At 36.1% G+C, this 27,787-nt stretch overlaps 2 pseudogenes; both read left to right on the plus strand.

Annotated features, from left to right (window-relative positions):
- Positions 1–4,924: 4,924 nt before the first annotated feature.
- On the plus strand, positions 4,925–6,019 carry LOC148575988 (uncharacterized; annotated as a pseudogene).
- A 1,265-nt stretch (positions 6,020–7,284) lies between these two features.
- LOC107617262 (uncharacterized) lies at positions 7,285–7,797 on the plus strand (annotated as a pseudogene).
- The last annotated feature ends 19,990 nt before the right edge of the window (positions 7,798–27,787 follow it).

Raw genomic sequence — 27,787 nt, forward strand, 5'->3', positions numbered from 1 at the left:
TAGAAGATCCTTGTTTAAATCTCAGGTTGTGTCATGTAAATATCTTGATGTGGCTCCCTATTCAGGAAAGCGTTATTAAAATGAAACTGTCGAAGAGTCCAGTTCCTAGACAAGGCTATATAGAGAACTATTTGAATTATTGTAGGTCTTATAACAGGGTTGAAGACTTCTTTGAAGTCAAATCCTCCAGCTTGGTGGAACCCTTGGCCACCAAGTAAGCTTTAAATCTGTTTGTAGTCCCATCGGAAATGGATCCTCTCCATTTTTTTTGTCACTGGAGAGAATAAAGTATAATCTCCCACCTTTAATTCTACAAGTGGGACCAGAAATAAATGTGAGAGAGAATGCAATGACGGGTGAGATCTTCCACTGGATACCATCCAGTTTTTTTCCACTGGAGAGGATCCACTCCCTAGTCCCATCAGGGTTCTTCTTTATTATGAAGACCCATTTTCACCCTATAATATTAGTATTCAGTGGGGGAGGGATGTAACACTCCATTACCCTAAGCTTTATCTCTAGCCATAAAGCAGAAGATAACAAATTGTCACGACAGCTCTAAAGCTTATAATATATAATATATATCCAAGAATTTATATAACTAGAAGCCCGATGAAGGAGTAAAACTCAAAGTCGCTTAAAGCGGAATTACAATACGCGAAACGTTCACACAGGATACTAAATGCGTAGGCACAGACAGAACAAGACATAATAAATATAAAACCTTGTAGATAGCTCCAGGATACACAAGGTAATAATTTAAAATAAACAAGATATATATATATATATATATATATATATATATATATATATATATATATATATATATATATATGATATACCAAAAAGAGGACTAGTCCCAGCCTGCGGAGTTTAGGCCGGCTAGTCAAACTGAATACAACATAGTTTTGAAGTTTTAAAACAACAACAACCTATCTTTCAAAGTTTTTAGAAATAAAGCCTCTAAGGCAACAACAAAGTTATAAAAATACGAAGGATGAGAGAGTAACTATAACAAAAGTAAAATAAAATAAAGCATAAGAAAGATCATCCCCCACTCTGTCACCATATCCGCAAACTCGCCGAGGTGGGTTGCAACCTACATCTGAAAAACAACAACAACATATAGTATGAGAACCTGAGATTCTCAATATGGTAACAGTGCCCAATATGTAAGATATAAGGTTCCGGGATGCCAAAGGCAATCCTAGAACTTCACATCGATACACTTGTTTAAGCTTAACAAAATAAATAAATTAAACCATAAACCATAAACAGGGTTATCTAAACTTAGGAGATTTATAACTAATACCAAATACACCGCTGTATTCCACAGCCTTCGCCAACCTACCCTCCACGTGATCCCATCGCCACCGCCTACCTAACCTCCTCGGCACCATACAATCACAAGTATACGCCAATAAGTACTACACAAGTAATATTCATGTATAGCAAGTAATTCAAGAAGCAAGTAGGCATATCATACATTTAGGCAAACTGTAAGTAATCAAAGCAAACAAATACATATGAGATGCATATAATGAATGCATACTGCCAAACCCGACATAAAATCCGGTTGGCAACTCCCGGATTAGTCTCCCTGTTGCGCATACTCAGGAGGAATAATTTCGAGGGATGAGTGCTCACTACTAGAAAACTAGTTATTACAGACGGATATATTCCGACGGATTTTATCCCACTGAAATACAGACGGAATTTCAGAGGGATTTTTTTTTCGGAAAACAAAAAAAATAGATTAGCATAAATTACAGACGGAAAAGAGAATCCGTCTATAATTCCGTCGGAAAAATTAATTTTTTTTTGCTGAATGGTTACAGACGGATTTTCCGTCTATAATTAAGCAGACAAAATACGCGTTTTATTAAATTATTACAGACAAAAAATCCGTCTGTAATTTAAATGAAATCCGTCGAAAATATTAAAAACCCTAGTTGAAGATTAACCCATTCACTCGCCATTCACACCATTCACTCCATTCACTCGCCATTCACTTCGCCCTGCACCCCGCCGCCCACAGCCACCGCACTCTTTGCCGCCACTGCAGCCACGCAGCCCCCGCATCAGCCCTCACAGCTCCCCGCAGCCCCCACAGCCTCGCAGCCCCTCAACGGCGCAGCCACCACAGCCCCTACACAGACACAGCCTCCACTGCCACCGTAGAAGATCCGTCGCCGACAGATTCCGAGCTTCTTTTTGTTCCAGATCAGCACTTTATTTGTCAGATTCCCTTCGCGCAGCTGGTAGATTGCAAACTCTAACTTTTCTATTCGTTTGTATTTATTTATGTTATGTTATTTGTACCATTTGGTGTAGGATTCCAGCTGCACAGATTTCATTATCATCAATCTGAAAAACTGAAAAACTGTGGAGTGTGCTCTGGAAGATATCAGAAATGACCGAATCAATGGGGGTTGAGGTAAAAGGTCCCGACCCCAAACGCGGTTACTTCCATGGTTTGTGATCTAATTTCTCTTATTTTTTATCAGATGATGATGTGATGTTTCTCCGTTTACTCAATTTTTTAATCTGAGTCAATTACTTCCATGGTTTGTGTTCTAATTCCTCTTATTTTTTAATCAGAGATGATGTGATTTTTCTTCGTTTACTCTATTTTTTAATCCAAGTCAAGCAAGATCATACCGTCAAACGTGTTTTCAACTTTTTCCTTCCATGAGATGAACGAATTCATCGTTTTACTGAACGTGGACTCACATCCTTGTTGATCTGGAATTCCCTCTCTCAACTTCATCCCTAATCTCTTCCATGCTTGGTTTGGGGTCTCAACTTATTCTGTGATTTGGGGTCTCTATAGGTTGAGCTTGCTTTGGATTCAAAGAATGAGCCATGGCTTTGTGTCTCTCAACGCTGATGTGCCTATATATATATATTTTTGGCAGGGTTGACATAGTCACAAGTTGATTCTGATGTTGTTGATCCATCTTTTGAGCCACTAATATTAGTAGAAGATTCCACTATATAGCTTGTAAGATCAACCATCCGGTTCTCGAGGTTGTCTTCTGCACTTGTTGAAGCTGTTAGCTCTCCCTCACTTGGAAGGTTCCTCGACTGTAAGTGTCCATTTCCTTCAATTGGATGAATCCTTTCTAAATAATTTGGTGATGTTGTGTCTTTGTCCCTCTGGTCCTTGCCATCACTGGAATAGAGAGAGTAGTTGATTGAAAAGAAGTCATTAATTGAATGAAGTCATTAATTGAAATGAATTTGAAAATGATAAGAGAAATAAGTAGAAGTATTTGATTGAAAAGACAACTAGAAGATTAATTTGTCTGAGAGAAGAGGACAGCGTGGTGTTGTAGGTGGCGGTCTCTCCTTTCATTTCTCAGTTGGGGAACTTTTGTTGTCGCTTATTCCTTTCTTGTACCTGTAACGTGGTGGTCCATTAGGAAATATACATGCCATTTTTATTTGAATTCAGAAAATTGTGTTAGTCTAATAATATATTGAAGCATCTTGCCAACAATGAATGATAAAATATCATTATTCAATGTAATCATTCAATTATATTATTAAAGAGCATCTATTATCATGCAACGACATGCTGGATACAATATATAGAGGAAAACTTTATTGTTTTAGCTTTTTTTATTAAATTCTGTTTTTACAATATATTTGGAGTTTCATTTATTCAATGATCAATTTTTATATGGGTTGATTTCTTGTTTCAATTACATTAACGTAGAACTGAATAAAAGTTTCCAGGTATAGGCATGCTTTGAATATTCAATTCATTGGATCTAGAATTGCAGTTGTTTGGAAGCAATTATTAAATAACTGGACACTTGGATTACATTGTTTATTTTCGGAATTCCTTCTATAATTTATAAATGACGAGAATGGTATAATGTCAGTACACTTGATTGTTCTTTTTCACCATTGAAGTGTTTCACTAGCTTGTAAATAAGCTTCAGAAGATATTATAAATATGGCAAATATGTATGGCTAATGCTTTAACATAATGAATTAAAGAGGCCTGGTTTGATAATAGCAATTTTCTGCATTTTCATGTCAACAATCTCATGTTTTGCTTCATCATATGAAAGTTGGGTGCTCCATAATCAGTTGAGTAATTTGTACCATCTTGTCTTTAGCTTTTTTCCTTTAACTGTGTCCTGACAGGTTTTCTTTGGTTTTTGTTACTGCCATATCTTCAATAAATGAGGTTTTGTTTGTTTGTTCTAAAATGTTGTTTGGATCCTCAAATTTACTCAGCTGATAGGCAGAACTTAGTTTATACAATTGAAACACAAAGCCAAACACCCAAAGTGAGATGGGTTTTCTGCATAGATATAATTAAATCTCTTCTCCCTTCACTACATATATATCTCTTTCCTACATATATATCTCTTCTCCCTTCACTACATAAATTAATGTATATTCGCTACCCTGTTTCAGGTTCTACCCTGTTTCAGGTTCTACCCTGTTATCAAGTCCATCTAACATTTTGTGTTCTCATATTTGTGTTCGCTCAGAGATTTTTGGTCCAATCCTTTCAACTTTTTGCTTGGAGTTAACGTTAGTGCAATTCTTGTGTTATAAATTTGGAAAGGGAGATTATATTAACACCTGCAAATTCACTGCTGCATGCTATGTGTTCTTCCATCTCTCTCTCTTTTCACTACTACTTACTGTTTTCATATGAATTTGGTGGCCGTTAATATTTCTGACATGCTTAACTAATACTGTTTGACGAGATGAAAGATCAAAATCTATGTTCACCTACCAGAATGAGATATCCATGAATGCCAATACTTGTGTTGTGTTGTTGCTTGTATTACATTGAAAATATTGATATGATTAAATATTGATAGGATGTTGTATGATAGATGAAATGTTGCTTGTGTTGGATGATTTATAGGTACTAAAAATATCGAATTCGTAAGAAATGTCTTGGCACCATCGAGTGTGGATGTATGATAGGTTGAATCCAACAAGAGGGGGTATTAAACATGAGTTTTATGACAAGGTAGAGGAGTTTATAGAAACAATTAGTAAGTTAGATGTTGTGAAGTCGGAAGGAAAGTGTAGATGCCCATGCGTCAAGTGTAGATGCACAAATTATAAAGAGCTGAACATTATTAAGATGCATTTGTGGGAAAAGGGGTTTATGCCAAATTATTGGATTTGGACAGAACATGGAGAGATTGACGACATAGGGATTAATCAGACGGGATTCAATAATTGTGGGGAAGGTGGTTCAGGAAGTGGTGCAAATATGGAAGAATGTGATATGTATGACATTAGCTGGGAAGACAACTCCAGAAGGTATCATGAAATGATTTTCGATTCTGCTGGTCCAGAAGATCCTCATGTAGAGGCTAAAAACTTTTTTGATCTTCTTGAGGCAGCTCAAAAGCCTTTGTGGGAAGGTTGTGTGCACTCTCAACTATCGATAGCTGTTAGAATGCTATGCATTAAGGCCGAGGGAAACCAATCACAGGAGTCATTTAAGCAGTAGGCCACCTTAATTAGGGAAATTGCTCCTGAGGGTAGTGCCATACCTAGGGATTACTATGAGGCTAAGAAGTTAGTGCAAAAGCTTGGATTGAAGGCAATCAAAATAGATTGTTGCTCAAACAATTGCATGTTGTATCGAAAAGACGATGCTGCTCTAACTAGTTGCAAGTTTTGTGAAGCACCTAGATTCAAGCCTATTTCCGATGGTGGTTGTAAGTCCAAGAGAGTTCCTGTCAGATGGATGCACTACTTACCCTTAATCCCTAGACTTCGAAGGCTTTATGCGTCAATGAGTTCAGCTCCGCACATGACGTGGCATATAAAAAACCAACGTGATGATGGCGTGATGACCCATCCGTCACATGGGAAGGCATGGAAAAGCTTTGATCGTATTCACTCTGATTTTGCTTTGGAGCCTAGAAACATTAGGTTAGGTCTTTGCTCTGATGGGTTTACCCCAAATATCCAATTTAGCAAGCCTTATTCTTGTTGGCCCGTAATTGTAATTCAGAGAGGATGGTAACATAATTTAAGTGGCTTTAGATCTTATTTAATAGACATCTATTTATGTAAAGTTTTTCTTATTTTGTATTTTATGTGGAACAGAAGAAGCAGTTGGGCCGTACACCAACCCACGAGGAGGTCTTCAAAGAAACCCACACACTTAAAAGTGACAAGTCTAAATGGGTGGACAAGCGCTCTCAAGACACTCATGTGAGATATAGCATAAATACTCCTCCTATGTCAAAATTATTAACTAATTTCTAGCTGTCTGGCATTAACATTACTGTATTTAGTGGTCCTAACTATGTTCAACATTATTATTATTATTATTCAGCTTTGTGCTTTGTGATTTTATAGTTGGTTTCTTTTCTTCCAAGTTTCTGTAGTCTAAGCCCTTTGACACATCTCCTTATATAGGGTCTATTCAATTATTCACAATTTGATTCCATAGACCAACTTAAGAGATAATACAGTTCACCAATCTTAATCTTGTGTAGAAAGCATGTGAAGCATGCATTATTCTCTTGGAATATGGTAAGCTTGTCCCATCTCTGCCTAACATGTGAAACTTTTGCATCAAATTATTCAAAGTGAAATGGTTTTTGAAACTCTGAAGTTTATTATCTGGCATGTCCCCATTACTCATCACCTAATGTGTATATAATATAATCCATGCTTCTTCAGAGATTGTCTCAAAATCATGAGGTTGGAACTGTGCAACATGAATTAAATTACTCATCTTTGCAAAGTTAAGATCCACATTTTGTGATATGAAGAATGGTTTAATATGTGACAGATAAGTTTGTTGAGAATAAGAAAACATACTGATGAGCAGATTAGTAGCAGTAGAGTAATTTTTAAGTGTGTCCACGAATAACATGTAGTGTTCATGTCTCCCCTTCCTATTATCAGAATCTCCTTCATCATGTAGTATTAATCTTGTTTTTGCTTTTAGCATATCATAAAGAATGTTGATACTAATATTTAGCTCAATATTCTTGGGACTATTAAACTGTTCTTGCTGTTTGTGAAGATTTCTTGTGAAAATTCAGCCTCATTTTTGCTTGTGACTATTATTGAAGTTTTCTATTGTTTGAATTTAAATATATACAATTTGATTAGAAAAGTTTTGTGCAAAATCTAAAAGTTTTATATTAAGTAATATGCATGGCTATTTGTCTTAATAATAATAATATAATTGATATAATCATTGTGCAACAGGAGAAGTTTATAAAAAAGTTGGCAGAAGTTCAGGCTCAACATGCCGAGGCTCAAGCACAGGGAATGGAGCTACAACCAATTGATGAAGACTTGATTTGGGAGGAAGTGTGTGGTGGGAAAAAGAAGAATCGAGTTTACAGAAAAGGGTCATTCTTTTCTAGCTCTATCAAGTCTGGAACCACTTCTGCCAATTCTGTATCTGGAAGAGCACCAAGAAATCAAAATTCTGTTCCTGATTTGCGAGAACAGATTCATAATCTCAATGAAGAGCTTTTTCAGCGTGTTACTCAACAAACAGATGAGCGTATTAGTAAGTTGTTAGATACACGCTTGGCTCCTTTGGAAAAGACTCAAAAGAAATTAGAAAAGTTGGAACGGGCAATTGGAAAGGCCAAGAAGGAAAAGCTGAAACAGAAGAGATGGAATGAGGCTTATGTTAGCTATTATTAGAAGGTTAGAGCGTCAAGTAGTTCTAGTGCAGTTCCACTACCACCGCCACCGCCGCCACCCTCAATGTCTTCGGATGGGGGCTATGATGATGATGGGGATGAAGATGACACTGAAGACTATAGCTGATAGTTTTATAGTTGATGATCAATACATTTTGTTTATGTTTTGAATTATATTGACTTGCTTGTTTATAATACTTTTCTTTTAGTTTGATAATACGATGAATTTGTTTATGTTTTGAAATATTATAAATATTCAAATATAAATTAGATAAAAATTTGTATTAAATTTATATTTATTTTGTATGAAAACAAGTTTATTTTGTAATTAGAAAAAGTAAAAAAAAAATCTATTTTACCTTACAGACGGATTTACAGATGGATTTTCTGTCTGTAATCATGATTTTCCAAAGTTTAAATTACAGACGAAAAATCTGTCGGAAAATCCGTCTGTAATTACAGACGAAAAATCCGTCGGAAAATCCGTCTGTAATTACAGACGGAAAATTCGTCTGAAAATCCGCCTGTAATTACAGACGGAAAATCCGTTTGTAAGTTTATTGTCTTCAGGAAATGGAGGGAGAATTTACAAAGGGAAAATCTGTCGGTAAATCATAAAAATTCGTCGGTAATTTTCCGACGGAAAAAAAAATCCGTCGGTAAATAATTTCCGACGGGACTTTTACAGAGGGACAAAATCCGTCGGTAATTTCGTCGGTAACCAAAAATCCGTCTGTAATAAAGACTAAATCTGTCTGTAAATCTGTCTGTATTTATCCATTTTCTAGTTGTGGCTCTACCACATTCTTCTTTCAGAGGGAAACGTTCCGATAGAGAGTGCCCTACCACCTTCCTCTGGATGCCGCATGATTTCATGGGTTAATGCCCTACCACCTTGCAACTAGAGAGAAAACGCATATTCATGAGGAATATTTCGGAGGGATAAGTGCCCTACCACCTTCTCCTTTCAGAGAAAAATGTGAGTGGGAAGCCCTGCTTCAACCCTCACATCCGAATGTAGGCAGGAGACTGCCACAGCCCCTACGACGGAGAATAAAGCATATCACAATATCACAATCACATAACCCATCTCAGAGACCACTGCTCATAGCACACTTCCATGCATACTCATTCCATTAACCATGATCATTCATATTTCTCAAGTCATGGTCACCTTAACACTCCTCCCAGACACTTTAGTTATTCCATCCACAGAACTTCCCAAGCCTAAATCACCGTCTTCTAAACTCATAACCAAAAATACCCCCTTTAATTCACTTATTATTTTCTCCCTTGATTCAAAGTCTAAATACTAACAAAAATGTTTTAAATAAGTGTTACAAATGTTTACAAGCTTGCCGAGAAGGTAAAATAGTTAAAAACAGGGTTTTAGGTGAAAAACAGGGCTTGTGCATACGCACAGAGTTGTGTGTGTACGCACACACCAGAAGGCTTTTCCAACCTGTGCATACGCATGAGTTGTGCATACGCACAACTTGAAACACACACTCTGTTCTGTGCGTATGCACAAAGGTGTGCGTGGGCACACATGACAGATTTTTCAAATTTTTTGCAACATAACAGAAATTAGATTTTTAACCCAAACTTTCAATGTTCATATCTTTTTCTACAAAATTCCGATTTATACAAAATCTATACCGTTTTAAAGTTCTTTGAATTATCTTTAATTTAATATGAAATTAAATAATTTTCAAAGACTGTATCTCAAGATATGAACCACCAAAGTTGACCAAAAATCCGTTTTTACCAAAAACCTTTAAACCTCAAATTTACCAAAACTCTCAATTCAAACCTAGTTACTCACAACCCAAACAATATCCAAAACCACACAAAAGTCCATAGTAATCATTTCTCAACTCAACCATCAATAGTGTCCCAATTTCACCAATTCCACACCATCAAAATCGTTAATCATCAACAATATCAACAAACCCTCATCAACAACAATAAATCACAACCTTCATCATCAACCTCTATAGTCATTAAAAATCAACAAGCAACATAAATAATATCATATATCCCACATCCCAAAACTCTATATCATTATCACCCTACAGATTATCTTCAAACATCAATTTCACACACAATTAAACATACAACCAAACATTCAATCCTATCTTAAGGTCAACTAGCTTAAGTTTCACGAAACACTACATATTACATAAAAGAAACCAAAACCATACCTTGGCCGATTCCCACGCAACTCAAAATACCAAGCTCAAACTCAAGGCTCCAAAACCATCAAGCTCACTCCATCAAACATCAAACCTCAATCTAACATCATACAACATATCAACATAAAACCTAGGGTTCACAAAAATAACTAAACACAAGGGTTTAGTGAGACCTTACCTTACCCAATGAGATTAGGGACAAAACCCAATAACATTCTAATGCTAGATCACCCCTAAACAAACAAAAACACAAAGAAACTCAAAAATCCAAAGCCATTTTCCATTTTTGGGTTATGGTAGAAAATTGGAGCTAGAGAAAGATTTTATTACCAACAAAACTTGGTTAGAAATGACGGGCTCGGAGAGAGCAACGTGTGGCTGTAAACGACTCGTCAAGCGGAGCTCCGTAGCTCAGGTTATGATCAAAATAAGGTTTGGGTGAATAGTAAAACCCCAAACCCTTCTCTTCTCTCTTCTCACCGTCCCTCTCTCTCTCTCTCTCTCTCTCTCTCTCTCTCTCTCTTATGAAGAATGAGGCTGAATGCCTCTTAAAGAATATATATATATATGTTGGGCTTGGACTCAACTTGGACCCGATCCAACCCGTTAGCGTTTTAGGTCCGTTTGGCCCAACTTTGGGTCAAAACCTTTAAGATTAACGTCCGGTTTTTAATTCTAAATTATTTTTTGTCTTTTCAAAATAATAAATTCAATTTTTTTAAAACCTTATTTTTCTCAATACGTGGTACCGGTCAGACTAGAGCCGGTACTGCCGGCTTAAGTGCCGGTACGCATTTTTACAAAAAATTTTCGTAAAAGATAAATTTTCTCACTCAGAAAAATTTATTGAATTCAAACTTCACCTTTTTATTTTCAAAATATCATTTCTATATTTTTGAACCTATTTTTGCAGTTAAAAATTATTATTTTATTAAAACGGTTATTCCGGTTCTTACATTCTCCCCTCTTAAATAGGAATTTTGTCCCCAAAATTCGAATCACGTGATATATCCTCCACGAAGCATTCTACTACCAATGTTGTCAACCTAAACAAGTCGTCACAGCATCTCATCCATCATAGTCTTTCCGTATCGATGTTCCCTCTCGCCTTCCTTTGCGTCACTCTGATTATTCATCGCTAATAACTTGAATTACTCCACTACATTGAACATAAATTTTCCTTTAAACCAAAACCGCTTTTGTAACATTTTTCAAAATATTTAAAACAAGTTCAATCTAAACCAGTTCAATGCTAAAGCTTTTCTAAAAGACTAAAAAATAATTCATTCTTAAATTAATTACTTTAAATAATAATTTCCTTAAATTCATTAAAATTCTTAAATCATAGCTTTTCAATTTGAACCCCTTTTGATAAGTTAAATTACAAACCAAATTTACAAGTTAACAAAATTATAGAACTCACTTTCCTTTTAAACCGTATCATTTAAACCAAGAGTTTTGACCTAGTTTCAAAACCAAATCATTTAAACCAAAAGGGTCAAACCAAATTTGAAAATCATTCTAAGTTTTAAAACTTTTTCAACATGATTCAAGGTCATACCAGTTAGAAATTGGAAATCCTAATTAAAAATCGCAAAAACATTTATCCTCATCCTGTAGTTGCACCAATAAGCATTTCCCCTACCACCAGTGCTACGCCTCACCCATCAACTGATATGCCGCAAACTCCATGAACTGGTTTTCTGGAACATGCTAAGCTTGTAACGCATTGGCTAGGTTAGTCATCCTCACTATCTCTCCGTGCACGTGATCGAACTCATCCGTGAGTTGCCATCCAGGTTTCCTTTCTATACCAAACATTCGATATCGAGGTGATCAATCTCAATATCTCAATCCTAGTGCTTCAATTATCCCCAAAGGCACTCACAAACAAGCATGCTATGCATATCAAGCAGATAACCTAAATAGCATGAAAGAAAAATGACCCGGAGTGTGCAACGAAGCACAATCGGTCCATCCCTCAGGCTCACGAGGAGGAACTATTCTGATATCACAAAATGTAACACACCGTTACCCTAACACTTACCTTTAGCCATGAAGCAAAGGATAAAAAAGTGTCACGACAGCTCTAAAACTTATAATATATAATATATATCCAAGAATTTATATAACTAGAAGCCCGATGAAGGAGTAAAGCTCAAAGTCGCTTAAAGCGGAATTACAATACGCAAAACGTTCATACTAGATACAAAACGCATAGGCACGTACAGAACAAGACATAATAAATAAATCTTGTAGATAACTCCAGGATACACAAGGTAATAATTTAAAATAAACAAGATATATATATATATATATATATATATATATATATATATATATATATATATATATATATATATATATATATATACTAAAAAGAGGACTAGTCACAACCTGTGGAGTTTAGGCCGGCTAGTCAAACTTAATACAATAGAGTTTTAAAACAGCAACAACCTATCTCTCAAAGTTTTCAAAATAAAGCCTCTAAGGCGACAAAGTTATAAAAATACAAAGGATAAGAGAGTAACTACAGCAAAAGAAAAATAAAATAAAGCATAAGAAAGATTATCCTCTGCTCTGTCACCATATTCGCAAACTCACCGAGGTGGGCTGCGACCTACATCTGAAAAACAACAACAACATATGGTATGAGAACCTGAGGTTCCCAGATAGTAATACTGCTCAATATGTAAGATATAAGGTTCTGGGATGCCAAAGGCAATCCTAGAACTTCACATCGATACACTTGTTCAAGCTTAACAAAATAAATAAATTAAACTATAAACCATAAACAGGGTTATCTAAACTTAGGGGATTTCTAACGAATACCAAACACACCGCTGTATTCCACAGCCTTCGCCAACCTACCCTCCACGCGATCCCATTACCACCGCCTACCTAACCTCCTCAGCACCATACAATCACAAGTATATGCAAATAAGTACTACACAAGTAATATTCATGCATAGCAAGTAATTCAAGAAGCAAGTAGGCATATTATACATTTAGGAAAACTACAAGTAATCAAAGAAAACAAGCATATAAGAGACGCATATGATGAATGTCTGTCCTATTGGATATGATATCACATGTCAGTTATAGTGCCAAACCCGACATAAAATCCAGTCGGCAACTCCCAAATTAGTCTCTCTGTTGCACATACTCAGGAAAAATAATTTCGAGGGATGAGTTCCCTACCACATTTTCCTTTCAGAGGAAAATGTTCTGGGGAGAGTGCCCTACCACCTTCCTTTAGATGCCGCATGATTTCATGGGTTAGTGCCCTACCACCTAGTAACCAGAGAGAAAATGCATACTCAGGAGGAATAATTCCGAGGGATGAATGCCCTACCAACTTCTCCTTTCAGAGGAAAATGTGAGTGGGAATCCCTGCTTCAACCCTCACATCCGAACGTAGGTGAGAGACTGCCACAGCCCCTACGACGGAGAACAAAGCATATCACAATATCACAATCACATAACCCATCTCAAAGACCACTGCTCATAGCACACTTCCACGCATACTCATTCCATTAAGCATAATCATTCATATTTATCAAGTCATGGTCACCTCAACACTTTGCCCAGACACTCCAGGTATTTCATCCACAGAACTTCCCAACCTAAATCACCGTCTTCTAAACTCATAACCAAAAATACCCCTTTAATTCACTTATTATTTTCTTCCATGATTCAAATCCTAAATACTAGCAAAAAGGTTTTAAACAAGTATCACAGAAGTTTACAAGCTTGCCGGAAAGGAAAAACAGTGAAAAACAGGATTTTAGGTAAAAAACAGGGCTTGTGCGTTGATGAGAGAACTTTTGCGTGGTCTAGAAATTTGCGGATAAATTCTCGTTGCAAGTATAGTTTCTAAACCTTCAAAAGTCCTTTCATACAAACGTTTTGGTTGTCACAAGTAACAAACCCCTTTGAAATTGATAACCGAGTATTCAAACCTCGGGTCGTCTTCTCAAGGAATTGCAGGGAGGTATGTTCTTATTATTGGTTATGAGTTTGTAAATTGGGGTTTTGGAAGTAAGGTGGGAATATGTTATATGACAAGTAAAATAAAATAATAATAATAAAATCTCTTGGCAAGGTATAAGAATTGGAATTCTTATCCTAGTTATCCTTATCAGGTATGAAGAGAATTGGGTTTTAATCCCACTTGGTCATCCTTTATTAAACAAAGGAAGGTTAAGTGGACTGATCAGCTTGATTCTCAAGTCCTAGTCAACTCCTGTGGAGAGACTAGTGTTAGAGCAATCCTAGCTAAAGCAAAATCTGCCAATTTCAATCACTTGCTGAGTTTGATAACTCAAGTACTACCAATCACTTGACCAAAGCCAAAAGGAAGAAAAATATCTAAATTAAATTAAAAGCATCAATATAAGCAAAGCAATCTTAAATCTGAAAATACCTCGAATTGCATTAACAAAAGAAATTGAATCTGGCATAGATGTTCATAAATTAAATTGAGAAAATAAATAAAAATAAAGAACCTGGGATTGAGAGTCACTCCTAAAACTAAGAGAAATCCTAAATCCTAATCCTAAGAGAGAGGAGAGAACCTCTCTCTCTAAAAACTACATCTACTCCTAAAATTGTGAATGTGAAAGCTTCTTTATGAATAGATGCAGTCTCCTACTTTATAGCCTCTAATCTGTGTTTTCTGGGCCGCAAACTGGGTCAGAAACAGTCCAGAATTCGCTGGTTTCGAATTTTGCCACGCTGGATTTCCGTCACTGCAACGTGGCCGCATGAATCACGCGGTCGCGTCGCCTAGCGTCAGGGAAACTATAACATATTATATATCAAATCGAAGCCCCAGATGTTAGCTTTCCAACACAACTGGAACTGCGTCATTTGGACCTCTGTAGCTAAAGTTATAGCCGTTTGAGTGCGAAGAGGTCAGGCTGGACAGCTTAGCAATTTCTCCAACTTCTTGTATTCCTTCCACTTTTGCATGCTTCCTTTCCATCCTCCAAGCCATTCCTGCCTTATAATATCTGAAAACACTTAACATACATATCAAGGCATCTAATGGTAATAAGAGAGGATTAATAATAAGCAAATATAAGATCAAAGAAGCATGTTTTCAATCAAAACACATAATTAGGAAGGAAATATAAAACCACGCAAATAGTATGAATAAGTGGGTAAAGAGTTAATAAAAACCACTCAATTGAGTACAAGATAAACCATAAAATAGTGGTTTATCAACCTCCCCACACTTAAACACTAGCATGTCCTCATGCTAAGCTCAAGAGAAGCTATAAAGATGAAGAGGAATGGTATGAAATGCAACCTATGAATGCAACTACATGCTAAATGCTTTTACTTACTTGGTTAAGAGTAAATAAGTTCTCCAAGACAAATATAAACCAATTTCCACTAATTCAAATTACACAATAAAAAGCAAGTGAACTTGTAAGAAGACAGCTCATGAAAGCAGGGAACATAGAATTTAAGCGTTGAACCCTCTCTGGAAGTGTATATCACTCTAATCTCTCAAGTGTATAGGGTTATTCAATCTACTCTTCTCTAGTCATGCTTTCTAAACCTTGTTCTTCATCTAACCAATCAACAAAAATTTAACGTACCAATGCAAACATCATGAGGTCTTTTCAAGGTTGTAATGGGGCTAAGGTAAGGGTGAGGGTATATATATATAAGGCTAAGTGAGCTAACAAAGTGAATCCTTGATTAGTCTAAGATCTCACCTAACATATATATACTTTATATAATTTAAAAATACTTTACCTAGCTACCCAAAATTTTCTCACTTTTGTATTACATGCTCATGTATCAAACTTATTTTTGAATTTTGTCCCATGTGCATTGATTTTTTTATTTTGCATTTGGGGTATTTTTTTTTTCATTTTTCTTTTCTTCTTTTTTTTTTGTATCCCCTTATTTAATTACTTAATATATTTTTCTTCAATGCACATGGTAATTTAATTATTTTGATTTCACATGAGCATGCTTCCCAAATTTTCAAATAACTTATTCAATTTAATTCCCTACTTTTTCATATCATCCCATGTTCCCATAAAATTTTCCACACTTAAATTTTACACAATATCTATCTTAAGCTAACCAAGGATTCAACTTGGGATTCTTATTTTGTTTTTCTGCTTAAGGCTAGTAATGTGGTTATAAAACAGAGGAGATTTAAAGGCTCAAGGGGGGCTAACAAGGGTGATGTGAAAGGTAGGCTAATTTGGGATAAGTGAGTAAAAATTCAAATAATGGCCTCAATCATATGCAAGCATATAAATACACTAAATAATGGACATATAGAATGGAACAAAGCAAAGATTGCAATCATAGGGAAGGAAACACACAAGAATAAAAATTTATGGTTAAATAATGTAACCATATAAATAAGCTCAAAATCTCATAGGTTGTGTGTTCTTTGGCTCAAAAACCATGTTCCACATACAACTTCAAACAAGTTTTAACATAAAAATTTTTCAATTTAAATTAGTGAAATTTTTCAAAGATAGGGTCTTAAAAGAATTTTATTACTTTAACCAAGTAGTAACTAAATGCATAAAATCAAACAAATATGCAAATGCAATAATTAATCTAACAAAGAAAATTTAAACATTGGTGTTGAAACAGAAAGGTACTAACCCATGGAGATCGGTATCGACCTCCCCACACTTAAAGATTGCACCGTCCTCGGTGCATGCTAAGATGTGCATGTGGACGGGTTGTTTCAACTGTTGCTTTTCTCTAAGGATTGTGCAGATGGACTTGTCTGTCTCCCCATGTACGTCTTCCGCTTCCCTTCCGGGTGGCCATCCTGAAAGAAAAAGGGAAGAAGAGTAACCCAGAAATAGAGATAAGAAAATAAAAGAAGTATGGGTGGGTTAATGCCAAATGATAAGGATCTCATTTACATGAAAGCTTCAACATGTAAGTGAGAAAACAATAGAAGCCATGGCATACCAGTGGTGCAGAATATGCAACAATGGGGAAGAGAGTGGGGGAAGGAAAGATAATATAAATTAAAAATCAATACAAAAGTAATACAGGTATAAAAGATTGGCATTGATTTAAATAATATTACCTAACCAGAATAAAACAAGTCATAAGTACCAAGATAATACCAGAAAAGAAATAACAGTTGAATAAGAACATTTGAACACCAATGGTAAAATAATAAATTTAGAAAAATAAAAATACGCAATGAATGAAAGTATGCAAATAAATAAAATAAAATAAAATGAGATGAAAAAAGGATGAGAAGGAGAAAAAGAAAGTGAGAAAGGAGAGAGAAGGAAGAAATTAGGATTAGAAAAGAAAAGATAAGAAAATTGGCACTAATCTGGATAGGTTGTGCGACGCTGGCGACGCGGTCGCGTGGGTGATGCGGTCGCGTGGTGCGCGATAAGGTTGGGTGACGCGGACACGTGGGGCACGCGATCGCGTGACTTGATTTGTGCTAGTGGCGCGAGTGCAGCCTCGCGGTCGCACAACTCTCTGTTCAAAACTCAGTATTGCCAAAATCCAGGGTGACGCGGTCGCGTGGGTGACGCGATCGCGTGAATGGCCTTATCTCCAATATGACGCGGACGCGTGAGGCACGCGTTCGCGTGGGAGGGCTTGGGCTTCTAGCACGAGTCCAGCCCAATTCTAGCTCAACTCTCTGACATGCACCCTTTTTACGCCGATTTCAGGTCACGCGGCCGCGTGGTAGGCCATTATTCCCATATGACGCGGTCGCGTGGGGTGATTTGTGCCATTGGCACGCCTCCAGTGCTGCTCCTGCGAAACTCTTTGTTCATATTAATATTGTCTCCCATCTCCTTGCGACGCGGACGCGTCGCTGATGCGGTCGCGTTGCGTGCTCGCTTTTTTTTTTTCTGAAAAGATGCAGAATGCAGTATTAATATGAATGTGATGCAAAACTCCAGGTTCAATATAATAAAATAAAATAAAATTTCAAAAACAAACAAAACTAAATAAAATTAAAATTGAGAAAGGAATGATTATACCATGGTGGGTTGTCTCCCACCTAGCACTTTTAGTTAGAGTCCTTAAGTTGGACATTTGGTGAGCTCCCTGTTATGGTGGTTTATGCTTGTATTCATCCAGAAATCTCCACCAATATTTGTATCTCCAGTAACCTCCGGGGTCCCAAACTAGGCGCAGAAAGCCTTCAAGTAAGTTAAAGCAAGTGACCAGGCCCCAAGAGTGGTGATTGATAGAATGGATTCCGGGGTCCCAGACCTTGCCTTTGCACCCGTCTTTTGGTTGAGCAATATTGTTCCCTCCGGGTGGCAAGCAGTCTGAATTCTCACGTAAGCGGCCAAAAAACTTCCTAGACTCATTCAATTGAGCTTTACACCAACCTTTGCATTTAAACTTTGAGCTTCCAACCATAATGAACCTTGCAGGACAACTCTTACCACTGACCATCTTCCTCTTACTCTTAATGCCACAAAGAGCTCTAAGTTGACCATCCTTCTCCAGTAGCCCATATTCAAGTGGAATTAGAAAGCTAAGGGATATGAATTTTATCCACTTGAATGTTGTGAAGGATGATGGCAACTTAGGGGGAGGTATTTTTAATGAAATTGCAAGCTCCACTCCCTTGTGCTCTTCTCTGATAATTACCACCTCTTTGCAAGCTTCTTCAATTTCAACCTCTTCTTCTTGGTAGCTTTCTTCCAATTCAATCTTCTCTTCATTGCTTTCCAAGGGCATGGGAGGTTGTGCTTCTTCTTCTTGAATCTCCATCTCTTGATCAACCTCTTCCAAGTCTTTAACTGTGATATGCCTTGGAGGTTGTACACCCTTCTCAGCATCAATTTCAAACGTCTTGGAAGGGGGTTCTATGACTGGACTTTCCCATGGAGGTTCTGCATCTCCTAAGTCTCCAACCAACTCTTCTTCTTGAACGATGACAGCTTCTTCTACTTGTTCTAGTATGAATTCATGCTCTGTCTTGTCCACTGGAGCCTCTACTATCTCCTTCATGCTACGCCCTTCATGAAATTGTCCACATGGGGCTGTGGTTGACCCTTGTATATTTGAGCGTCTAGAAGCCCATTGAATTAATACTTGCTCCAGTTGTTGAATGGTTGTTTGAAATTTATTTACTGTTTCCCTTAGGCGAACCTCTGCTTCTCGGGTTGCCGGACTTGGATATGATACAAAAGAAAGTGGTGGTGGTTGGGAGTGATTGGATTGGAATTGGAGTGGTTCTATATATGGTTCATATGGCTCGTAAGGTGGTTGGTATGGTGGTTGAGGGTTAGGGTCATATGGAGGTGAATGGTGGTAGTTGGCTTGTGAGTGTGGTAGTTCAAAGTTGTGTTGAGGAAAGGGTTCATAGGCATATGGTGGTGGTTGTTGATAGTCCATTGGAGGTGGTTGTTGCCATGAGGGTTGATCAAATCCTTGTGGCTCCTCCCATCTTTGATTATTCCAACCTTGATGCCTGTTCTCATTGTAATTTCTTCTTCCTGCAACATAATTGTAACCAGACTCATAGCCAAAGGGGTGAGAGTTCATAGTAGCAAATAAAAATTAAAAATAAAAATAAAAAATAAATTTAAATTAAAAGGTTATTTAAATTTTGAATCTGAAAATTAAATTTTGAAATTTGAAATTTGAAATTTTGAAATTTGAATTTTTGAAATTAGAATTTTTGAAATTTTGAAATTTGAAATTTGATTTTTGAAATAAGATAAGATAAGATAAAAATTTTAAAAATAAAAATCTGAATTTTTTTTTTCGAAAAAAAATTAATTAAAAATATTTTTGAATTTAATGAGGAAAGAGAAAAACAATAAAATGACACCAAATTTCAAATTTTTAGATCAAAACGAAGAAAACAACTAAGAACAACTTGAAGGTCAAGATGAACACGAAGAACAACTTGAAGATCAAGATGAACACTAAGAAAAAAAAATTTTGAAAAATTTTTAATAATTAAATAAAAACCAATAACCTCTTAATTTATGAAAAGAAAGCAAAAATAAAAATAAAAATAAAAACAAATAAACAAGCAAAAATAAAATATTTACAATAACCAATAATAAGGCACACGTTTGCAATTCCCCAGCAACGGCGCCATTTTGATGAGAGAACTTTTGCATGGTCTAGAAATTTGCGGATAAATCCTCGTTGCAAGTATAGTTTCTAAACCTTTAAAAGTCCTTTCATACAAACGTTTTGGTTGTCACAAGTAACAAACCCCTTTGAAATTGATAACCGAGCATTTAAACCTCGGGTCGTCTTCTCAAGGAATTTCAGGGAGGTATGTTCTTATTATTGGTTATGAGTTTGTAAATTGGGGTTTTGGAAGTAAGGTGGGAATATGTTATATGACAAGTAAAATAAAATAATAATAATAAAATCTCTTGGCAAGGTATAAGAATTGGAATTCCTATCCTAGTTATCCTTATCAGGTGTAAAGAGAATTGGGTTTTAATCCCACTTGGTCATCCTTTATTAAATAAAGGAAGGTTAAGTGGACTGATCAGCTTGATTCTCAAGTCCTAGTCAACTCCTGTGGAGAGACTAGTGTTAGAGCAATCCTAACTAAAGTAAAATCTGCCAATTTCAATCACTTGCTGAGTTTGATAACTCAAGTACTACCAATCACTTGACCAAAGCCAAAAGGAAGAAAAATATCTAAATTAAATTAAAAGCATCAATATAAGCAAAGCAATCTTAAATCTGAAAATACCTCGAATTGCATTAACAAAAGAAATTAAATCTGGCATAGATGTTCATAAATTAAATTGAGAAAATAAATAAAAATAAAGAACCTGGGATTGAGAGTCACTCCTAAAACTAAGAGAAATCCTAAATCCTAATCCTAAGAGAGAGGAGAGAACCTCTCTCTCTAAAAAATACATCTACTCCTAAAATTGTGAATGTGAAAGCCTCTTTATGAATGGATGCAGTCCCCCACTTTATAGCCTCTAATCTATATTTTCTGGGCCGCAAACTGGGTCAGAAACAGTCCAGAATTTGCTGGTTTCGAATTTTGTCACGCTAGATTTCTGTCACTGCAACGTGGCCGCATGGATCACGTGGTCGCGTCGTCTAGCATCAGGGAAACTATAATATATTATATATCAAATCGAAGCTCCAGACGTTAGCTTTCCAACGCAACTAGAACCGCGTCATTTGGACCTCTGTAGCTAAAGTTATAGCCGTTTGAGTGCGAAGAGGTCAGGCTGGACAGCTTAGCAATTTCTCCAACTTCTTGTATTCCTTCCACTTTTGCATGCTTCCTTTCCATCCTCCAAGCCATTCCTGCCCTATAATATCTGAAAACACTTAACATACACATCAAGGCATCTAATGGTAATAAGAGAGGATTAATAATAAGCAAATATAAGATCAAAGAAGCATGTTTTCAATCAAAACACATAATTAGGAAGGAAATATAAAACCATGCAAATAGTATGAATAAGTGCGTAAAGAGTTAATAAAAACCACTCAATTGAGTACAAGATAAACCATAAAATAGTGGTTTATCATGCGTACGCATAGAGTTGTGTGTGTACGCACGCACCAAAAGGCTTTCCTGACCTGTGCGTACGTATGATGTTATGCATATGCACAACTTGAAACATCCACTCTGTTCTGTGTGTATGTATAGAGGTGTGCATGGGCACACATGACAAATTTTTCAAATTTTCTACATCACAGAAATCAGATTTTTAACCCAAACTTTCAATGTTCATATCTTTTTCTACAAAATTCTGTTTTACACAAAATCTATATCGTTTTAAAGCTCTTTGAATTATCTTTAATTTAATATGAAATTCAATCATTTTCAAAGACTGTAGCTCAAGATATGTTCCACCAAAGTTGACCAAAAAGCTATTTTTACCAAAAACCTCTAAACCTCAAATTTACCAAAACCCTCAATTCAAACCTAGTTACTCACAACCCAAACAATATCCAAAACCACACAAAAGTCCATACTAATCATTTCTCAACTCAACCATCAATAGTGTCCTAGTTTCACCAATTTCACACCATCAAAATCATTAATCATCAACAATATCAACAAACCCTCATCAACAACAATAAATCACAACCTTCATCATCAACCTCTATAGTCATTGAAAATCAACAAGCAACATCAATAATATTATATATCCTACATCCCAAAACTCTATATCATCATCACCCTACAACTTATCTTCATACATCAATTTCACACACAATTAAACATACACCCAAAAATTCAATCCTATCTTAAGGTCAACTAGCTTAAGTTTCACGAAACATTACATATTACATAAAGAAAACCGAAATCATACCTTGGCCGATTCTCATGCAACTCAAAATACCAAGCTCAAACTCAAGGCTCCAAAACCATCAAGCTAACTTCATCAAACATTAAACCTCAATCTAACATCATACAACATACCAGCATCAAACCTAGGATTCACAAAAATAACTAAACACAAGGTTTTAGTGAGATTTTACCTTACCCAATGAGATTAGGGGCAGAACCCAATAATATTTCAATGCTAGATCATCCTAAACAAACATAAACACAAAGAAACTCAATAATCCAAAGCCATTTTCAATTTTTGGGCTAGGGCAGAAAATTGGAGCTAGAGAAAGATTTTTTTACCAAGAAAACTTGGTTAAAAATGACGGGCTCAGCAAGAACGACGCGTGACCGCAAATGGTTCGTCAGTCGGAGCTCCGTAACTCAAAAACATAGTTTGGATGAATAGTAAAACCCCAACCCTTTCTCTTCTCTCTTCTCACCGTCCCTCTCTCTCTCTCTCTTTTCTAAAAAATGAGGCTGATTGCCTAAAGAATATATATATATATATATATATGTTAGGCTTGGGCCCAACTTGGACTCGATCCAACCCATTAGTATTTTAGGTCTGTTTGGCCCAACTTTAGGCCAAAACCTTTAATATTAGCGCCCTATTTTCAATTATAAATTATTTTTTGTCTTTCCGAAACAATAGATTCAATTTTTTAAAATCTTATTTTTCTCAATACGCAATACCGGTTAGACTAGAGCCGGTACTACCTTCTTAAGAGCCGGTACTACCGTCTTAAGTGCCAGTACACATTTTTATAAAAATTTTTCGTAAAAGATACATTTTCCCACTCAGAAAAATTCATTGAATTCAAATTAAACCTTTTTATTTTTAAAATATTATTTCTATATTTTCGAACCTATTCTGGTAGTTAAAAATTATTATTTTATTAAAGTGGTTATTTTGGTTCTTACAAGGGACAAGGGTCCAAGTGTTAGTGTTAATTAGACCTTTATACTCTTCATTCATAGCCGCTAGCCACTTAGGTGATTGTAGAGCCAGTGTGGAATTTTTTTGTGGCTGCTCTTCAAAAGTAGAGGGCGTAGTTAAAGAAGCAGTAAAGGTTTTGGGTTTAGAAGAGCCAGTCTTAGACCTTGTAATTATAGGATATGTATTGGTGCAGGGGCAGATAAGAAAGGGTTACAATGCAACTTCAAAGGAGGATACTTGTTCACCAAAAGATTGAGATAACAAAGATTCATTTAAGTGTCTATCTGGAGTACTAGAATCAGGTTGTTCAGAATTAGATTTTCCTTGGTCAAAAAGAGGAATTATATTATTTATAGTGATTGATAGTTATCAGTGGCTAAGAGAAGGGGGAGTTAAATCTTGGCCTTCTTTCTGCTGACTTTTAACTTAGGAGATATTTTGTTTTTGTCTCCTATCATGTTAGGAGATAATTTTGTTTCCTGAATTTCAAAACCAGAAATAGAGAAAGGATCAGAGAATGACAAATGGATGTATTCTGATTCGGCTACCCAGTGCAATGTAGCCTACGTCCAGTCTCCATCACAATCATGATGGAATTTCACTGTTTTTCAACAGATTACAATCACCAATTCTCCCTAGGATTCTACCCAATCCTATCTGGGATAAGTCTGGATTCTAACCCAATCCGAACTTAACTAGGACTCAGCCTAGTTTTCAACAGCAAAGTGCTAACCCAACTTAAAAGAAAATCTCCATAGGATCATGACACAAAACAGAAATACTTACAAAGAAGTTCTGAGATGACTATGGCTTTTTCTTCAAGTCTAACTTACTGCCTTTTTCCACTCATTGGATTTTTCTTACAAACCTCATCATGTTTTTCTTTTTCAATGAGACTCAGACAAACTAAACTGAAGAAAAGAAATACAAAATTGTAACCATAAAGGAGAAGAACTTAGAACAACTTAGGAAGCTATGAGAATCGAACCAAGTGCTCTACTTCACTCTCTTGCTCAACCCTTGGTTGTTCACCCTTATTATAGAAAAGTGAAGCCTTCAAGGTTTGAACCTAGTTCAACACTTGGGTTGTCTTCATCCTCCTTTATTAAAGCTCGCAGCTTTGTCGTTAGTGGAGAGAGAGAAGGCTGAATCTTTGACATGCAACTTACCTTTCTCTTTCATCCTTTTTCTTCAAGTTCCTTGGATCTTAATCGTGAATCTTTTCTTTGGCTTCAAGTTTGGTTTTGGACCGTGAATTCAAGACAGAGCACCATTGACTTTTTCTTTTCCATGGTTGCTTGATTTGTGCTTGAAGCTCAGTAGATTTCTTCACGGTTCCTTGGTGTAGCACAAATGGAGAAAGTAACTTTTGAAGATGCTCTGTCCGAATGGTATTTGCTTCTTTATTGTAGCCCTTCTTCTTGCTTGAAATTGGAAAGAAACTTTTGGTTCTTCACTAAGCCCTAACTTCGGATCTTTCCTTTTTTTTTTCTTTCTTGGTTTAGTGACTTGATGTGATAGGAAAGAGAGAGAAAAGAGAGAGGAGAGAGTATGTATTTGGTAGAATTAAAAATGAAATTAAATGAATTGAATTTTGATTTCTTAGTTTGTGACTAAGTGATGTGTATGGATTTGGGTGTTGTAACACCGAATGGGCTAGTGAAAGATTTGGGCTTGTTTCAGTTTCTTCTTCTTGGGTTAGATTGAAGTAAGTGAGTTATATGGTTGAAGATGGTGTTGGTCAAAATGTATGTGGGCTTGCTTAATAGGCTTGTTTCAATAGGGTCAATTTTCTACACACTTAACCAAACAAATTACACAAACAATTGATAATCACCCAATAATGTTTGTTCATTACTTTAATCAAGTTTTAGTTTCCAAACTCAACAGTGATGATATCAGAAGTGAAGGATGTTGGTGTGTCAGCTTGTTAATGTGGTATTAAGGATGAGATAGAGGGAATATCTATGACACAAGGAATACTTATAGGGTGTGAAATAGATTTGGTTGAAGAACTAGTAAGAAAAAGTTGCTGATATGGAAAGGAGCTTTCATCAAAGACCATATTTCATGTAATATAGACTTTTTCAATGGGTGAAAGACATCAATAACCTTTGTCATTAGAGGCATAACCAATAAATACACACTTGTAGGATTTGTAATCAAACTTGATAGAATTATGAGGGCGTAGGTGATGATAACAAGTACTATTGAAAACTCTTAGAAAAGCATAGTCATGTTTAATGTTGAATAGTTGATCAAAGGGTGTTTTATGAGACAAAATAGGAGTAGGTAAATGATTAATTAAATAAGCAGCAGTAAGAAAAGATTTATCCCAATAAGTGAGTGGCATTTAAGCATGAGAAAGCATAGCTAATCCCATTTTAGTTATATGGCGATGTTTTCTTTTAGCTCACCCATTTTGTTCAGGTATATATGGACAAGAATATCAATGCAAAATACCATGTTGAAGCAAAACTTCTTTAAAAGAATGAGATAGATACTCCTTACTATTGTCAAATTTGAGTGTTTTGATAGTGTAACCTGTATAATTTTCCATAGTAGCCTTAAACTGTTTGAACGCTTCAAGGACCTATGATTTATTAACAAGTAGATATATACAGGTATATGAATATGCATCAATAAAAGTAACATAGTAGCAAAAACCAAGATGAGATATCATAGGGGCAGGCCCCATACGCAGAATATACTAATTCTAAAGGTTTTTGGTATTGAGTAGTTGGCATAGGAAAAGGAAGTTTATGCATTTTAGCTTGCAAATAATGATCACATATTTCAAACTCAGATTTGGTGGAATTGTTGCTTTTATTATGAAACTGAATATTATAATTAGATAGGACACGACTAACAATTTTGAAAGCAGCATGCCCAAGACAAGAATGCCATAATGTGTAAAGATTACAATAGTTAGATTTTTCTATATTGTGTACAATAGGATGCTAATTTTTAGCTATAGTTGTATTCAGAAAATGATAAATGCCTTGATTTCGTTGTCCTTGTAGAAGAACCTTATGGGAATGTTCACTTTTGACCAAACAAGAATGTGCATTGAACTCAAAGAAAACCTGATTATCCTCACAAAATTTGTCAACACTAACAAAGTTTTCAGTTAAATCAGGAGTACAAAGAAGATCATTTAAAAGAAATAGTCGATTGGAGTCTTTAGATATTAAACAGGAAGTTCCAGAATGAGATATGTGCATACCTGAGTCATCACTTAAGCACACCTGATATGGGCCATGATACTCACTGCTAGACTGCTGGTTGCAAGATTAGAGAGATAAGGAGTAAAGTGATGAGACGATCCCATATCTGGGTGCCAAGATGCATCAATAATTGAGGATGGTGCAGCCAAATATGCATGTGAATTATGGAAAGAGGCTGAGGGTGGTAGAGGTGTTCCTGATCTTGTAGAAGATGTGGTGTTCGGCCTTGAATATTGAAAATTCATAGGATTTCTTGATCCTTGAGAATTTGTTATAAAGGATATTTTTGGTCAAATTTGTGATAGCAGTGCCAAGCCAAGTGACCAAGTTTGCCACATACTTGGTATTGTGTTCTAGGAGTGATGAATGAATTTTGACTTCCTCTATTGAATCTACCACCTTTTCCTCTTTTACCAGCAAAATTAGATTGAGACAAGTTGGCTTGAGCAAGTAAAAAATCTAATTTTCGAAATCTATCTAGCATGTGATCATGTGTATGTAACATATTTTCAACTTCATTTAGAGTAAACATTTCTGGTCTGGTAGAGATATTGGAGATAAACATCTGATAGTCCTCGTTGAGGCCTTTAGTAATAGCTTCGATTTGTTCCTTGTAACACCCTAATATTCAAATCCTTATGCTCGAGTCATAAGTCAATGATATTACGGTGGTACGACTCTCAGGTGAATTTTTAATAAATAAATATAGGTAATTTCGAAAGGAGTATTAATCGAGAAGCCTGAAAAGAGTAGAAATAAAATCGCGAAGACGTATCTTTCACGTCTCGACAACAAAAGATAAACCGTGAAGCCGAAAACGATATACGGACAAGGCGTAGAGGAGATTAAGAGATAGATAACAGATAGATATATATAACATAAGTAAATAGCCACTAGTCGCGACCCGCGAAGTTTAGGTCGGCTAGGGTACATTATGAAATTAGTTGACAACAGTATATCCTAATCTCTCCCGAAGGAAACATGAGAGCCTCTATAGGCAAATTCAAAGAGTTCAATACATAATATAAACTTTCCAAAACAAAGGTGGAGAGATTCTAATCAAAACACAAAGTAGAGGAAATAAAGATCTTCGCCGTCTCTCAGACGACCCACAACTCACTTTTGAGCACCTGGACCTGTATCTGAAAAACAAGAGATATATACGGAATGAGAACCCCGGGCCCATGGGTTCCCAGTACGGTAAAAGTGCCAAATAAATTCAATGTACTGCAACAAAAACTCACTAAGCATCCTAAACTTCTTCATCAATTATTCATCCTAGGTTCTCGCTAATCCATGAATAGGCAACTGTCATAAGGGAGTGCTAAATTCAATTCATGTTTCACATGTTTCCCAACTCGCTGACTCTTCCACGAATCAGACTCAGAATCATAAGCAAAACCATCACCAGTTGTTCTGCCTCAGCAGTT

The sequence above is a fragment of the Arachis ipaensis genome, chromosome B1 (assembly GCF_059453495.1).
Source record: "Arachis ipaensis isolate K30076 ecotype BB chromosome B1, ASM5945349v1, whole genome shotgun sequence".
NCBI lineage: Eukaryota > Viridiplantae > Streptophyta > Magnoliopsida > Fabales > Fabaceae > Arachis > Arachis ipaensis.